Below are 17,778 nucleotides of genomic sequence, written 5' to 3' on the forward strand. Positions count from 1 at the left end.
TCCATCTGCTTTTGTCCTTGGCAAGAAGAGTGCACTGTCTCAGTCTTAAGAGACAAAAATCTGCAGTACAATTACAGGTTGTTCACATTATTATGTCAGCAGCTGTGAATTATCTCTGGTCTTATGGTTTGACTCCAATTTTTCTGAGGTCTGTACAGAACAGTCAAACATGCTGAATATGATTTATATGCATGTTCTCTGTTGGTTTCCGTGGTTTGGATGTTTATCCAGATTCACTTGATTTGAATACTTTGCATGTCAGGATGCACAATTGCGTTGTGGTGAGGGTGACAAAGTTTACATTTTGCTGCATCATTGGTAAACCGTAAGAAAACACTTTTAGCACCGTTGTATGTTTTTGTGCACCCGTTTCACAAACGAGGCGGCGAGTTGCGTCTATATATACCCGGCTCTCTACTCTTTTAGGCTGGAATAGACTACAATAGATCAAATTAAACAAATAGCATTCAACACTCACTGGCGAGCGCACAAACACACGCTCACACACACATCTTACATATGCACGCCTCTCATGCAGGGTTAAAGACAGTAGCGGCATCGGGTTTGCACTGAGGTCAACTCTATTTAGAGAGCAGACAGCCAGACTCCTGGAGCCGGCAAAGAAAAAGACAGACTGAAATACAGGAGAGACGAGAGCGGGAGGCCTGGTAACCTGAAACCGAGCAATAGTGGAAGTCACTTCACACACACAGGCATGCATGCATTTAAGCCTACATGGATGTGTGTGTGTGTGTGTGTGTGTGTGTGTGTGTGTGTGTGTGTGTGTGTGTGTGTGTGTGCGTGTGTGTGTGTGTGTTTTAGTGTGTGTGTGTACAACCCACTTTCTAAATTAGAATTTTCCAAATCCATCTGTGACAGGAATGTGGCAGAGACGTGTATTTCTAGCAGCTGAACAGAAGGCAGCACAATGCCCCTAGTTTTAAGAGCATTTTATACTTAACGTGCAAAGCAAAGAACAACTCGAAAAGGTTATTGCTTTTACAGGGCGACTGCTGCTAAATGTAATGAGTTTAAACAGAGGAAATTAGGAGGGATTTAAAATTTGGGACAAACTCAGAAGCCAAACGTTAGAACGTCCAGGGAAATGAGATAATAACCAGATCCATTACATTTTTTTGGATATGTCTCACTTTGTCAGTGCTAAATGCTACATGGTTAGTCACTTATGTAATTAATTTTAACAATTTTACTAATTAAATAGGTAATATAATAACACAATATCAAAAATGGCATTATTATATTGGATATTACGTGGTGACATGTTGAAATGGACGATGAAAAGATTGTAAAAATGCATTCAACTGACTGTTGCTGTATATATTGTATTATTATATACAGTATCGATAAGAAGGACAATCATAACTCGAGCAGCAATGTAAATACACCGAGTAAAAACCAGTACAAATCAAATGAAAGCAGGCCAGCAAGAAAGGACAACAATAATAGCGATGAAAAGGAAAGTTAAGAGTGAGGTAGTAGAGGTAACATGGTCTGTGTGATTAATATGTGTCAGTGTGTTGGCAGAGGCAAAGTTCAGCAGACGGCAGAGTTCAGTAGGGAGAGAAGCTATTCTTGAACAGTGTGTTGCAGCCTCAGTGACACCTGTAGCACTCACCACTCACATTTTTTTAGCACGTCGCTGCCAATATGTTTATTCTGTAATATGAACTGTAACGTTTGTTTGTATTGTAACAAACAGCTGACGAATCCCAGTGCTGTAATGATAGCATGTGGTACAGGGCATTGATCTAACACAGCCTGAAATAAATACAGAGCCTCAAGACAGAATTATGGCTTCATGGGCCGTTGTTTGTTTTTACATTTTTCTAAATAGATGAAAAGTTATTTGGTTTTCCCACTGCACTGAAAACACACAGTACTATCACCCCTACATGTGATACATCGTTCTACACATCAACATGAATGAGGTGCTTTGCACTGACCTTTTATGGTTGAATGTGGGTGTGGAGAATGCAGTATGTGAGGCTCATCAACATGCGCACATTTCCAGGGAGACTGTGGAAAATTATAAAGGGAACATTGCATGCAGGTGTGAATTCATGTGGTGATTATTCTTTGGCCAGCGCCATTTATCGGCTTTTGTTCACCTACACTCTTAGTATGGCTCCTGTGCACAGTTTTATCAATGAGACCACCTGTAACAAAAGTGAACAATTCAATTTAACCAGATAAAAAAACGTGTGTTTTTATTTTATTTCATATTTCATATTTCATATCTAGGTTTTTCCTATGTACATAAAAAACCTTTAAATGTTTATTGGGATTTTTGGTTTCTGACAACTTCTCTACCATTAAACACTGACCCACGAACATTTTTTTGAACAGAAATGAAGGGTTAAATGCAATAAATTAAATTAAAAATTGTTTAATTCACATCTTAACTGATTGTCAACATATGATATTACCTATTGTAAATTCAAACACAGAGAAATAATATTTATTATGAAAAAAAATCTAAATGAATCAACAGTTTTTAAATGTATTTGATCGATATACTGTATATTGACGGACCTGATGCTGATTCCTCATGAAAAATTATTTGTCACTTTCCCATGTTTATTCCTGTTATATTAGTCATTTGTGTTACTGTAACAGTTTTCCCCTCACCTCCTCTGTGTACAACTGTTCCTGTGGCGATGTGCAGAGGGGGAGCCAGTATCCCTTATAGAAATGTATGCTGTGGTCTTGACAGTCTCATGATGTTGTTGCTGTAAAATTCAATTATTCTGACGCGTCATGTGAGAGATATGAATTAAATTGTCAAGGAGGAGGAAAATTACCCGTGAGGAAAGTACGGGATAAAAAAGGAACATTCGGGCCGCATGCCAGACATGCCAATATGATAACAACCATGTCAGACTTCTATAGCTGGTTGATTTATTTCAGCAGACGCTGAGGTTTTCTGATTAGTTCCTTTAGTGCAGACTCGTACTGTCAACACTGAGTGAGAAGGACAGACACCGCAAGATAAAAGACATATTCAAAAGCGATGCAGGAGGTGTGATTTCAGTTTCCGCTTCATGTGCTTTGAATTTCAATTTGTCTGTGATGAATACAGGCCCTTAAACGCTCCCAGCAGGGTGTAACATGCCATTTCAGATCTACGGTTGATGATTGATATAATTAGGAGTAATGGACCGGCCACCGATTATTATACTGAGTGGAATATGATCTAATTTAATGTACAGTATAATATTATATCCCTCTATAGTGTGAGCCACAGTCGAGACGGGCTTTAAAACACCAAAAAATCAGCTGACAGCAACACTGTGTGGAACTCAAAGACAAAAATATGCCAGCACCTCAAGGACGTTGCAATGATTTATTAAGTACATTCGTTACTATCACATTAGGATTCACATCATGTACAAGAATGCCAGTTACTCAGCACTAAACTCTTCACCTCTAACAAGTCAACAGACAGTCTGAATAGATTTGTTTGAACATCTGTACGGATCACTGTAGAGTGTCTGCAAAGAATCTCTAATTACATCGTGGCTGTTGTGACAACTTTATCATAAAATACAGTATTATATAATATCAGAGCTTAGTTTTTAGATTGAGGTGTAAGTGCAACAGAGCTGATAATTGCTTTACATGAGAATGAAGAGTAGAAGTGTAGATTATAAAAGTAGCATATTTTTAAAAAACAACAATCAAACTGTTAACACACACACACACACACACACACACACACACACACACACACACACACACACACACACACACACAAACACACACACACACAGTAGCTCTGGTAATGTCTGTTTTCAGCAGTTTTTGAACTGTAGTTTTGCAGCCTTTTTCCGACCTATCTCCCGGTCTTCTGCTCCTGTCTGGGTCACTCATCGTCACCGCCACCCAGCCTGTCCGCTCTAACTTTGGTGGTATGTCGTGGTACGTCCTGGTGGTATGTTTACCGGGGCAACTACAGCTCACAGTCCACTGTATCTGCTCCACTCCAGGCTCTTTGTTTAACACATCCTCTCAACACCAGACAGGGACTGAACATCTTCTAAAATTAGATGATTTTGACTGAGCTGTTTAAGATCGAGAAAATATAGTAATACTCTAACCACGTCTAAATCCAAGTCCAAATACAGATTGACAGATAGCAACCTATCAGGCATAATTCTTCTATCTATCTGCTAAAACAGGTGTGAAAAGTACAGTAAGTTGCTATAGAAAAAAAATGCCACATACTAACAATGAATTAAATTTAAAGTCATTATTCAATCAAAGGTAATTAAATAATCATTGGTTATTGTTCTTAATTACCAGTTGATTGGCTAATTAATGCGTTCATTCAATCATTTGCTTTTAACACAAGCAGATCTTTTCTAAATTTGCAGCCACATTAGACAGCACTACCGGCACCCATCTGACAATATGATAATGTACTGTATGTTTAAGTCTCTTTGTGTGTTTACCAGTTTCAGCTTATTAATCATGGAACTATAATCTTTTCCACTATAAGGAATTTGTCTGACACAGCAGCGGTATCCTCAGGGTGCATGAGAGGCATGTGATTGCAATTACTCAACTTGATTCGTTCCTGGCATAATGATGTGTTTGAAATGCCATCACACAGTTGGTGTTTCCTTTTTTATTTTATTTTTTCGAAGTGCACAGACCACTGCAAACCACTCGTACACTTTTACTGTGATACATCTGTGGATTAAAGTGTAGTGTGCCACAGACAGAGCGGAGATGTGCGTTTATAAGAGAGACAGTTTGTTAATGGATTATTGGCAATATGTAAAATATGTAGTTGGCTGATTATAGTCACCACAAAAGAGCAAATGTACATAAGGGTTTTTTAAAATAAAACTATTCAATTGATATAAGTTCTTGTGTATGTAAAATATCTTGAAAGTTAAAAACATCAAAGTCTGCAGCAACAGAAGCTCCTCTTTCCCACAGAAAACACTGCTCCTGAAACACCTCATGGGCAGTCCCAACTTTAATTCCTTGACTTTGTGACAGAACATCACGTCACCATGTCATACGTTTGCATAATTTATGCCAGCAGCTAATTTGGCACACAAGAAATGATTTATCACAACTGCTCTGTTATTGTTAGTGGTGCTGGGTCAGGCGTGTGAGAGCTGACCAATCAGGGCAGACTGTGTATTTGGGAGGGCAGGCCTTACGGAGACAGGAGTTAAAACAGAGGGGGACAACAGAGCTACAGCACTGGACGGTATGAGAAAACTGATGTGTTTTTTGAGCACTAAAGTATGTAAATCTACTGTCCTTTCTTTTAAACATCCTCACTTTGTTTGCTATCTTCATGTACTACCTAAAAAATGGTAATCCACTGCTTAAGTGTAGGAAGGAGATTCCATTATAACACAGATGTCTGCAATTTCTGTGTATTTGTCTGTGGCGTCTGAATCCTGATGCTTATATTTTGTTTGATGAGCTAGTAGAGTTATTTGATCTTAATGCTAGACAAACAGAATGATTTATCCTGGATGATTCACACTTCAAGGTATATTTTCTTACTTTAGTCAAATCGTACTCCTGTAATATGACTTCGGATAGGTAGAAAGCAGACTATTCTTCCTGAAGAGACTCAGATCTTTCAGGGTTTGCAACAGGCTTCGTTATTTATAGGTGTGTGCTTGGGTGGTTGCATCACTGCTGGTGAGGCAACGGACTGAGCAAGCTGGTGTAAGGAAGGCCAGCGCTGTGGTCGGGCTGGACCTGGACATCCAGGGGCAGAGAGGTGGATGACGGACAAGTTCAAAACAGTCCTGGATAACCCCACTGACCCTATCTGTGATGAGCTGTGGCAGTTGGGCAGCTCATTCAGACACCAGTCATCCTACCTAGGTGCAAAATGAAGCACTTCAGGCACTTATTCTGTGCCCAGACTTTACAACAGTCGTGTGCAGAGAAACATATCATACTGCATAGGGCAACTGTGTGAAAGGTTTTCTGATCCATGCCACTCCTGCAGCGATGTACATGTGAAATCAATAGTTTAATGCCAAATTTTAGAGTAACCTTTTATTGTAACCAGCCCAAGATACACCTGCTGTTTAATAAGAACATTGATATGCCACATCTGTCACGTGATGTTTATATTTTTGTCATGTACTGTATAATTACATAATATTACAGTACTGTAGATGACATTCTAGTGTACGCTGTTAAATCTGTCGGTGGCATAATACACCATAGACTTTATTTGATGACCACTAGGCCACTTTGTTTGAGATGTTTTACGGCCCAGTCTGAGGGCGTGGGAGCACAATATAAAGAAGAGAGACAGTGGATGTAAATCACTGCAAAGGTGAACAATTTTGTGAGCAAGATATTTACAACAAAGCTGGAAGCTTGACTTCAGGGTGAAACAGGCCAAAATAACAAACATTACCTGGACTATCTTCCCAGTGCTGCTGTACCACATGAATTATCTCTCCGGGGGATCAATAAAGGATTATCTTATGTTTTGGTCTTATTTAAGTCCTTGTGGCTCATTTAGGCGTCAGTATGCTTCATCTCAGAAGCTTTTGGGAGAGTCAAAGAGCGTGTAAAACCCCCTCCATCCACAACGTGCTGATGTCAGAACGGGCAGGGCTGTGGGCGACAATCTGACAATCACACCCACTCCACACAGTGATTTGCCAGGTGTTTTGAAATAAGGGTTGAGCTTTTCGCTGAGAGCTTTCTTTTATCATTCTTCATATACTTACACGGCCTTCATGTGTAGAACAGAGTGCAACATTATGACTGAGAGTGCGCACCGCTATCCCCATTTGAACATTTATCTCGTTTGATCTCTATCTTCGATGGCGGGTTTTCAGCCTCGCCTTCGAGTGAAGCTGTTGGGGAGAGCTACAAACAATTTGTACAAACTATTTTTTTAGTTTTATGTTTCAGCTGTTAACTACAATGATCAGCTTCTCCACCATTTTGTCTTTAACCCTTCCACACAGACTGAGTGGAGTAGGAGCCCGCTTTCTATTTCGAGCGAGAGGGAGACTAATGCAGCTCTTTCTGTCTCCTGTAATCACAGTATTTCCTCACTCTCCACACTAATTTGCATTCTGTTATTCGAAGACTTTTTCAGGATCAATGTGGCATTTACTTCCTAATGGAACGCTGTAATAGACCAAATGAAGATGGAGGAATCAGCCGCCCTATTGACACACGTTACTATTTAGTTTGCTTCCATTGTCTTGATTCTCCGTAATGAAAATGGAGACTTACAAGACAGATCCGTATTCTGCTGTGTGTCCCACATGATTCTCTTATTTTTCACTATATTAGGGTACATTGTGGTCTTGATTAGCATATTGAGCTCCTGGAACTGTCCTTTGTGCAATAATGGATTGTAGGAGGCTCCTATCACAGTACTCCCAGGCTTATACACAGTGTTCAGGGTTCAGCTGTGAACATTCAATCTGAGCTTCACAGAGGACCTGTGAGGCTTTCATACAACAGCAGTCTAGAAGAACCTGAGTTTTATATTTTCTCTGTTATAATAATGGCTGGGGTTTCATATCTGCATCTTTTTCATATCTGTCAATGTGAAAAGTTTTCCGTATCAACAAAACAAATGACTTCTTCTGTGTCATCAAAAATGTAAAGTTACAGCTCTAAGGAATGTTCTGTAGCTCCAAAAGACAAAGTGATGAACATACTTTTCTGCAGATACGTTTAAAGGTCCAGTGCGTAGGATCTCAGGGGATCTATTGGCAAAAACTGAATATAATACGTATTATTTTGTTTTCATTAGTGGGTGATCACCTGAAAATAAGAATTGTAATTTTGTCTGTCTGTATCTGTACTGTATGTCCTCCTCAACCCATGGATCTAACCAGGAAAGGGTGGATGTAGCGTTGTAGATGGAGCCCCATTCATTCCAATTAAAGCTGCTCAATGGCGCATGAAGCCAAAAATGCTCTACTTCCTGGGTATATCATTTCCAGGATCTTCCGCGTTTTGTGGCCCATACAGAGTGCAGACTAGAGCCAAGCCGGCTAACTCCTGATTTAGTCCCTGGCTAAATTGAACAGGGGCAAAGTTACTCAATCGTGCAGTTCTTCAAGACTTCCCAAATGTTATTGGACCGAATGAGTCAAATTATGACAGCAAAATGAGCCATTTCACAGGGTGACGCTCAAAAAAATGGATCCACCGTTTCCAGGTTATCAGATGATAATTCCTACTGACAATGGCAGTCCCATGACATTTCCTCATGCCACCACGAGGCTCACACTTTTGGGTGAAATGTATCTACCAAATTTCACAGCAATCCATCCAAGAGCTCTTCAGATTAATTTTTTCCATTAACTTTTCATCTAGTTCCAATAGCAGACCAATAATTTGGTTTTGGACCAATATAATGGCAGCCGTGTTCGTGGCAACCAAATTGAATTCATTTGACAATATTCAGGAGCAATTTGCAGCTGGTGTTTCTAATGGGTGTCTTGTGGCATTATCTTCTAGCCAAACCAAGTTTTTGTGCCTGAACTTAACCAGACTGTAAGCACAGTGTTGTCACAATGTAAAACTGAACATGGGACATACAGAAAATGTAAATGTTTCATTGAAGCAAATGTAGAGTTTCAACATTTCCTTGGCTTGTGGAAAATCGGGTCGCTTGGATGCTCGTTTACATGAAAGAGGGAGCAGAAAGAAAGAGTGTCATGAGGATCTTTCTCTGGACCGACCCTGGAGACTGCTTGCCTTGAGCAGAAAACACAGCCTGACATTGATTTAATAATGATTTTCTAAACCACATTGTGACTGACTTAACATTGTAGTCTTGTCTCAAGAAAGCAATATTCATTCTGTTACACATTACAGCTTTATGATATTGCTTTATCCACAAATAGTTCCTATCTGGAGACTATCTGGAAACTGGTCCATGAATTAGTCAGGGTAATAACAACTTTAGCAGAGAGATGAGGCATGTTACTCTAATCAGAGATGTTGCAGACGCTGGACCGCCGAGCTCTGATGGTGAGCACGGGGACTCTCGTAGGCAGCTTTCCCCAATGTATCTGGATCCAACATGTGTTAACCGCTGAAACCAGAACAAAACACCCACAGCAGACTGCAAACACATCCACAATACACTCATAACACAAAGGCCGTGTGCGGTGGAGAGCCTTCTGGCAGCTCTTCACACTGACATGTCCACTAAGGAGTGATGGATGATCCACTGTGGAGTCTCTCTGCAGGCAGAGAAACACAGATGCTCAAGTTTGTCCAGTCCAAATGCTGTCTAAATATATATTTCAAAAAAAAAAAATCGGATCCCTGCAGCCACCCTGAAGAGAAAACTGTTCAGCTTAAAGGAGATAATTTTTGTATCTAAAAAAAAAAAAAAAACCCACAAACCATCAAAGCCTCACCTCCCTGACTCATGGCAAGAAATTTAATTAGCGTGGAGCAGATAAAAAAAAAATGAATGTCTCATACGACAATGCAAATAGAAAGAACGCCGTGTCACTATGTGTGCCAGTGTGTTTGTGTGTGACAGACAAAAGAGTTAGAGAGTAGCCCCGTAATGAAGAAAGCTCGGGGATAGAACTTCTAATTGTTTTTATAACTCACACCATATGGCAGATCAAGCTTGTTACGGCTCACCGCAAACTAAAGCCAGGAACTAAAGCTGTATAAATCAAAAAAAACAAACAAATGCAGGGACGGTGGTTTGCCTACAAAATACCTCAACGGTGACACAAACGAGGCAAAATCCAATCATTTTCTTTGTTAGTCTTTGATCATTGGAGCCGATATGAAATAGTATTTGTCAAGTGGAGAACAGATCCAGGAGAATGCTCGAACAACTTGCAATCACAAGAGATCCATCTGGAATAAAACCACAAATGAAAGAGTCAAACAGAAAACAGTAATATGAGCTGTCGAGTCTATTTAATTTCATGAGCTGAAAAAAGGAAACGGAGTCAACATCCACACTTCATCACAACTCCGCTGCTACAGTCCTCGCAACTAATCTTTTATTAAGACTGTAGTGTAAGTGAGTAGATGACATTAATAAATGCATTTGCATGCTCAGGATGGACTGCCTTAAAGGGTAACTCCACCAATTTTACACGTTTCAGTGTGTTCACAGGTCTCAGGGAGCGTGACTGCATATGTGAAAAAAGTAGTTTAAGCCTTTTGTGGCTCCAGAGGAAACTGCATGTAATCTGATTAAATTGCCTCCAGTGATGTCACACAGTGGTAAAACAGCATTGTGGGTAATGTAGGCACCATGTTTTGAAAAGGGAAGACGAATATGGAGAATAAAATGCGATATCTCTGTTTCTGCTGTATCATTTTTGATCCTTTGTTTTTAAACTGTCCATAATGAGTCCAAAAGTGTTATAGGAGTGCAACACTAGACCAGTGGAGCTTTTCATATCCCAGGGCCTACATTACCCACAGAGCAGCTAGGCACTGAGAGGCCCCTGCAGCCACAGAGGCTCATTACTTATTTGTTTTCACATATGCAGTGGTACTCCCCAAGACCTGTAAACACACATAAAATGAAAAAATAAAAATGGTGGCGTTACCCTATAATCACACAAGAAAAACGTATTTTTTCAGCAAACTCTTATAGAAAAGCTGACGACTAATACGACACTTTGGTGATTTAATTTAAAGGTCAGAGTTTGTCTCGGTGCCAGCCCATTATTTATGAAACATCCAGAAAGAAAAAGTAGCCAGGACCTTGTTAATTACGGAGACTGAAGTGTCATAATTAAGGATTTCGTTCATTCATTAAAAAAAAGCCTGATGCCACTGGTGTAGCTGTGGTAATCAACAGTCAAATTACAGTTCGCTGGCAGAAGCCATATGGTGCCTGTAACTCAAAACCTCCAGTGTTTAATTAATCATCAATGTGGCCCAGTGCCTTTTTGCATTTTGAGAGAATGAGATTAAAGCATTAGACTTTTTTTTAATGCTCCCAAGTATCCTTTAAAATTTCTATAGCAATTAGGCTTTTCATAATGCTAATTGCTCATTTCAATCAAACGTTCGCTCCTCATAATGGCAATCACGGGTTTTATGTCTTGACAGTATAGGTGACCATATGTCAAAATTAGCTGTCACCTGGTGATTCATGGGAATTTTCCCAGCGATTAAAAAATGGTAAGTCTTCTCCTTTAATATTCCTGCAGCCAAAGACCTTTCAGATACCTGATGTGTCACCATTCCTTCAAATATGGTGAGCTGAGCCTTCAATTTAATCTGTGATTAATGCAGACATTTTACTGGCTACCACAGATTTTGAAGTACTCTTTAGCATTTTTTAACTTCAAGTACTTGTTAAGTGAAGTCTCCACTGAGAGCAAAATTTCCTTGATGGTCATTCATGTGCAAATTAAGATTTTAAAGCATCGCCGTAATCCTCAGAAAAACACTTTTCTTGCTGTAACTTTACTGTTATCTCTATCAACTCAAACGTACTCTTACTGAAATAAGAGCGTTACCAGGACGAGTCAAAATGAGTTATCGCATTGAGAGCATGTGTCGTCGTTTATTTGCTTAACAGTGTCTGAGTACATACCCTGACTCTGAGCTGTGACTCTCAACGTACATGTTTTTAATATTTCTTGCTGGTATGGGACTTCTACGACGTCCCGACAGAAGTGCCCTGCAACACGGCCGCCAGGGCTGATCGTGGCCACTCTAGACGATGCTCGTGGTTTCACCAGGCGCATCACTCCGGTCTGCTCCGGGGGAAAACAGACACCTAGTCTATTTTTGACGGGAGCAGACAGAACTCCCATCAAGCTGCTCAGAGCAGACTGAGCCAGGCAGAAAGTCAGACACAGGAGCGGCACAGAGCACCCGGCCAGTTTTCAAACTGCCTACACTTTCACTTCACTACATCAACGTGAACTACATAGCCTGCTCACCCATGGTGGAAGCAATAATCAAGGAATAATGACAAAATAAACACAGCTCAACAATATCAGGTAAGCACTACGCTTCACTATAAACCTGCTGATTGGGTATGAAGCATCGCACATGCGACGTCACAGAGACACGCCCAGCAGGACAGAGGCATAAATGTTGAGAGGAAAAATTTAAACAACAAGAAACTTTCAACTGGTTATGCAACAGTCTCAAGTTAATATCGATGCCTGTACTGTATATGACCTACATAAGCAATCAAGACCATCCAAGAATATTGCTATTTCTGTATAGTTAATATAGTTATTCGTAATGCCTGTCACTGGGTTGGATTCTGACTTATCCGGGTCAGATAAGTCATAAAATTAAAGCAACTTTTTATGTCTCACAGCCTGAGGAAAGAAGCTGCTCTTAAACAAAGTTTACATTGTTTCACCATCGTTATATTACAGTTATTAATCTTACAAAGCCACGGGTATCTGCTTAGTATTAAAAATACATTGACTCTTTTTTTTTCACACACTTATATAACAAAGACATACGCGACTGTGGTGCCACTATTGTCCACAGGGGCAGCCAGAATCAACACAAAACGACGGTTGGTGGCAGCAGAAAAAGCACTCATACAAACCCTGCTTCAGTCCCCATTATTGGTGCCTGTAGTCTGGCCGGCGGCCCGATCAGACACCATGGACCTATCTCACAGTGGACACATTGACTTGTCGATCACAGCAGTTACTAATTACATTGACGATTGCTGCATTTGATTCAGGTGTGCTGATGCCAGGGCTCCAGCATTGTGTATTCTGGCTCACTGGCACATCTACATAACAAGGAACACAGCCATCATTCACTTTACTCTATACACCTCTGCTTTTCTTTCTATAGGACACTGGCCCACTGTCGTCTGAAAGAGATTATGTTCTCGTCGCTCCTCTAGAGATTCAGATGAACACTGCACATGCCACTTATCCGGCTGACTAAACCGCTGAAAATAACTGCAATCTGTGCGCATAAACGACTGACGTGATTGTTTTCATCCTGTCACCTTTCAGAATCTGGAAGAGCAAGAGGATGAATGTGCCAGAGGGTGATGTCACACCTTTAATCATCGATCAAAACAATACACAGCAGGGTCTGACACAGTCATGTACCCTTCTGGATGAGCAACTTCCTCTGTCAGCACTTACAAATGAATGTAAATGTATTAAGTATTCTCATATAACAGGTCCACAGATTTAAAATAAGTTATTTTGAAATCAGGCTGCATTACACAATTGTCTTTACAGATTATCTGCTCCTAAGTAGCTCAGCTCCTCACCCTGCAGGATCAGAAAATACTGTTGAGATAAAAGATACAGTTGCCAGAGGGAGCTAGGCACCACCTTTCTCTCTCACCTCTTTTCTCTCTCACACTATTATCCTCTGGTTAACACACAAACACACACACACACACACACACACACACACACACACACACACACACACACACACACACACACACACACACAGACAGACACAACCACACGCACTGTCTCTCACCTCCTCAACTCTTTTATGCTCATACCGCTATGACATTTCTTAGAAAACACATTAGCCTTGGTACTTCTGACCAGCGGCCATGACCAAAATAAACCCAAGTCAGGGGAAAAAGCCTTCTCAACAACAGATTGGTGTCTGAGAGCAGATTTATGCACTGGTGGAACCACTAGGACCACTTGTTAGAGAAGTCACAGGGCATTTTGATGTAAAATAATACATACATTTCACAAGGGGACAAGGCTGCTGCAATTGTTTAATCTACAGCTTGGAGCTGACTGATGCATGTCAGAATTATAGCATTACTAAAATAAAATAACATCTTCACAAGCAGCCCAGTCGCCAGAATAAAACTATTCTACTGTACGTTTCTGCAAACCACAATATGTTCAAATCTGTACCTGTATCATATCCACATTTCTTCAATCATGTTACGTTCACATTACATGTGTGTGAGCTGACTTATATGTCAGGGTGTGGAAGCATTAAACCACTGGATGTTTTTAAGAGACATTGGGACCTTTTCCAGCCATTCTTGTGGCAACAGTGCCAGATATTTTTGACAGTGCCTGAGGACCATTTCCAACCGCGTTCGCAGCAACAATACTGGATGTGTTTGACAATACGTTGAGACGATTTACAGCCATGTTTCTGGCAACGATACCGAATATTTCTGACAATACGTTGGGCGGATTTCCAGCTGTGTTTGTAGTGACAGGGCCAGGTAGGTCAAAAAGTGATCTTTGCCTAGCCTTTAGCAAGTGTTTTCTGTGCCTAAGCGGACCATGAGCACATTGTTACAACATAAAACTGAACATTTTGCATAAAGAGAGTTTCAAAATTAAGAAATGTAAAGTTTCAACATATCGATGGTTTGCAGAAATGTACATAACCCAAAACATTCACAGGCCATGATGAATGATACGCACCATGTTTGAGAGCGAGGTGATGATAAAGTAAACTTTCAGATCCAATTGAAAACGCACCCAGGACTATATCAGCCTCTTCCCTGAACGGGGTCATGCCTATGTTCCCACAGCCCAATGGTCCCACAGCCCTATGTTCCCACACTTTTTGGGTTAGGGAAGGGGAAGAGGTTAGGGTTAGGGAAGAGGAGGTGGTTAGGGTTAGGGAAGGAGAAGAGGTTAGGGTTAGGGAAGTGGTTAGGGTAGGAGCATAGGGCTGTGGGAACATAGGCATGCTCCCATGTGAACAAAACCACTATTTCATCAACCTTTTTTACATAGAGCAGATGTCAAAAATTATATAAAACTTAAAAAAAAAAATCTTAATTACTTTAACATATGCATTTGTTCTCTTGGCATTCAGGGTAGTTTAATAAAAACTCTGGGGGAATCTACTTTTTGATGTTGATGAACGAAAAATGACACCAGCATGTCAAAACACTGAGGAGGGCTTATTTGAAGTTACATTTTTAGCTCAGAAAATGAAATTACTGCACAAACATTCAAGATTTTCGGTCACAACATTTCTTTTTAACTTCCCTGAGTTAATGGACTGTCAATCTTTAATATTGCTTGATAATTTGTCCTGACTGCTGATGTTTATCAGGGTTTTATCACAGCTCTCTGTCACTCTGCCAAATGTAGGCGATTTTAACAATTAGATTAAAGCAACAGTCAAACTTCTTCTTGGCAACTTCCAAAGTCATTAAGTAGTCGAGTGTGTGTGTAAATGTGACACTTTAGCCAGCTTTTCTTACACTGATGGAACGTAATCACGTGCAGCTAAAACAACCAGCAAAGCATTGCTGGTGCACAGATTAACATGATTAATTACTAATCGTGCAGATTGTGGCATTATTAGCCTGTGATTATACGACTAATCTTGTCCTCAGTGAGTAGGCCAAGTGGTTTAGTGGTTTCCAAGGGTTATTTCTGTCTCTGTCCACTATTCCACTGATCCAGTGACATATGGCACACTAGTTAGCCAAGATCTTCAAGCACCGTCAAACTGTGTCATCACAGTTTCCTTTCCTGAACAACATTGTCACAGTGGTGAAAATATCAAGCCGATTCCCATTCAAAGCACTTTTATGGAAATTTAGTTGGAGCTGCTATCAGTGTGCTCTCTTTTCTTTTGCTCAAAATGTTTGAAAGCAGCAGGATGTTTGGGTAAATTACGTATTTCTTGAGGTACAAGATTTCAGTCATTGTTGATTGAACCTGTGATTACCGGTGGGAACAGCATGTGCGGTTTAAAACAGTGGCAAGTGCTCCTTGAGCAGCTCAGATCATCGCCGAGGTCGCCGATACTTTCAGTGACAAAAAACACGTGTTGCACTGCCTGTGACTGCTCCACAATAAGTGTCTCTCCAGATAAAGCTAGGGTTGGTGAGTAATTCTCAAAGTATTTTTCTATATACATTTGGAGAGTATCTCTTAACTTGCCAACAGCAATCAGTAAATCAAATGCTCTGACGAATAAAAGAAAAAAAATCAGTGTCGCTGGCTGTTGCACAAGAATGGAGGAGAAAATTCATTAAAATAATGTTAAGTGTTTTCTTACATGTGAGTGAGACATGACACAGCACAGTACACAGCCCCTAAGCCTATTGTTCAGCAGCTAGCTAATTCAGCAGCACAAAGATTTGAGACAGATTTGTACATTGGGGAGACAAAACAACCTCTCAATAAACGAATGGCACAACACGGGAGGGCCAACTCCTCAGGTCAACACTCTGCTGTCCACTTACATCTGAAGGAGAAACATCTTTCCTTTGAGGACAACAGTGTAAACATCTTGGCCAGAGAAGACAGATGGTTTGAAAGAGGAGTAAAGGAATCCATCCATGTAAAACTGAAACGACCAGCCTTGAACAGAGGAGGTGGCCTATGACTTTACTTATCACCCACCTACAATGCAGTACTGAGTTCCCTCCGCAGACAGCTTAACAACCATTCACACCGAGGCTCAGCTAGCCCTAGCAACCCACATGACAGCCTCTTGGATGAGAGGTGAAACGTCTTCAACAAACTGAAACACATCCAGTTGCCTGCGATACAGAAGTTTTAATTACCATGACCTGGATGACTGAGAACCTTCATCAACATCAGTAGCACAAAGCACAAACCCTTTGCCAAAGAATGAGTGTGCAACAGTGACAGACTGTTGTTCAGTTGCTAACCAGGTAGCACAAAGCACACAGCCCCTGAGTCATAGCACAGAGCCAGTGTGGCAGCAACAGACTTGGCTAACGTTAACACAAAGCACACACCCTTTGCCAAAGAATGAGTGTGCAACAGTGACAGACTGTTGTTCAGTTGCTAACCAGGTAGCACAAAGCACACCAGGTAGCACAAAGCACACACCTGAGTCATAGCACAGAGCCAGTGTGGCAGCAACAGACTTGGCTAATGTTACGAGCCCCAGCTTTAAATGCCTTTAATGTGAATTAGCAGCCATTGGACATGTTCAAGTTCAGCTCTGAGACTGTGTAAAGAAAGTGAACATTAAGCAGTGAAGATGATATCAATGAGACAAAATTACACTGGATTACATGCATGCATTGGTTCCTGTAAATCCCTCGTGCTTGTGAAGGCGATTTGAATCTAGTGCGTAAACGGCGGACCCTGCCACGCACAATAAAAGCTTTAATATATAGATGTAATTACATATTTATCACAATAGTAGCACAAACAGGGTTTCATTTCATTCAAAATGTCACAGAGTATAATTGTAAAGCAGCCACTCATTTAGGTTACTCTTAATCTCATTTCTTTTTGTGCTTCATTCTGTTAATTAGACCGAAGGCAGAGGAACGAGATCAAGCTGTACAGTATGTAGTTTGCACTCATCCATCATAGATAATCTAAACAGAACCTGGAGCTTGGCGTCTGAAAGCATCCGTCATTCCATATACTGTAGCGACAGGGGCTCATAATTAACACCTATATCAAGATTTGTGTCTATAAACCCCATTAAAATGCAGCAGACGCGTCATTATGTTGAGTAGCCTTTCCTCAAATGATCTGTATTGTGATGGCTGCATTCTTTACCAATATGTGTTCATGAATCACAGTTGTCAATGTTTTTGTAGATTGCTGATGACTACATTCCTATTGAACGCAATCAATTACTCTCCAGGCCTGTCGATACATTAATCAGGCTTTAGAGGGCCTATTAGTACTGATCAGAGACCGCCGCCTGGACTGCATCCAATCAGAGAGAGAGACTCCGCGATCAGCGGGGTTTCACTGAGCATTTCATTTGTCTTTTTCCTCCGGCACTTTTATATTATTAGTCTTGTTATCAGCAGAGAGATCAAAGAAAGTCCTCGGAAAAAAA

At 40.6% G+C, this 17,778-nt stretch overlaps 1 long non-coding RNA gene across 1 annotated transcript; it reads right to left on the reverse strand.

Moving 5' to 3' along the window:
- Positions 1 to 9,716: 9,716 nt before the first annotated feature.
- Positions 9,717 to 12,637, reverse strand: LOC311271425. The gene is made up of 3 exons (XR_014624417.1): positions 12,563 to 12,637; positions 11,582 to 11,744; positions 9,717 to 9,876 (listed from the first exon to the last, which is right to left on the reverse strand). It is a non-coding gene; the product is annotated as an uncharacterized lncRNA (long non-coding RNA).
- Positions 12,638 to 17,778: the final 5,141 nt, after the last annotated feature.

This window comes from Pagrus pagrus (assembly GCF_965226575.1).
Source record: "Pagrus pagrus genome assembly, chromosome: 2".
In the NCBI taxonomy this organism is placed as follows: Eukaryota; Metazoa; Chordata; class Actinopteri; order Spariformes; family Sparidae; genus Pagrus; species Pagrus pagrus.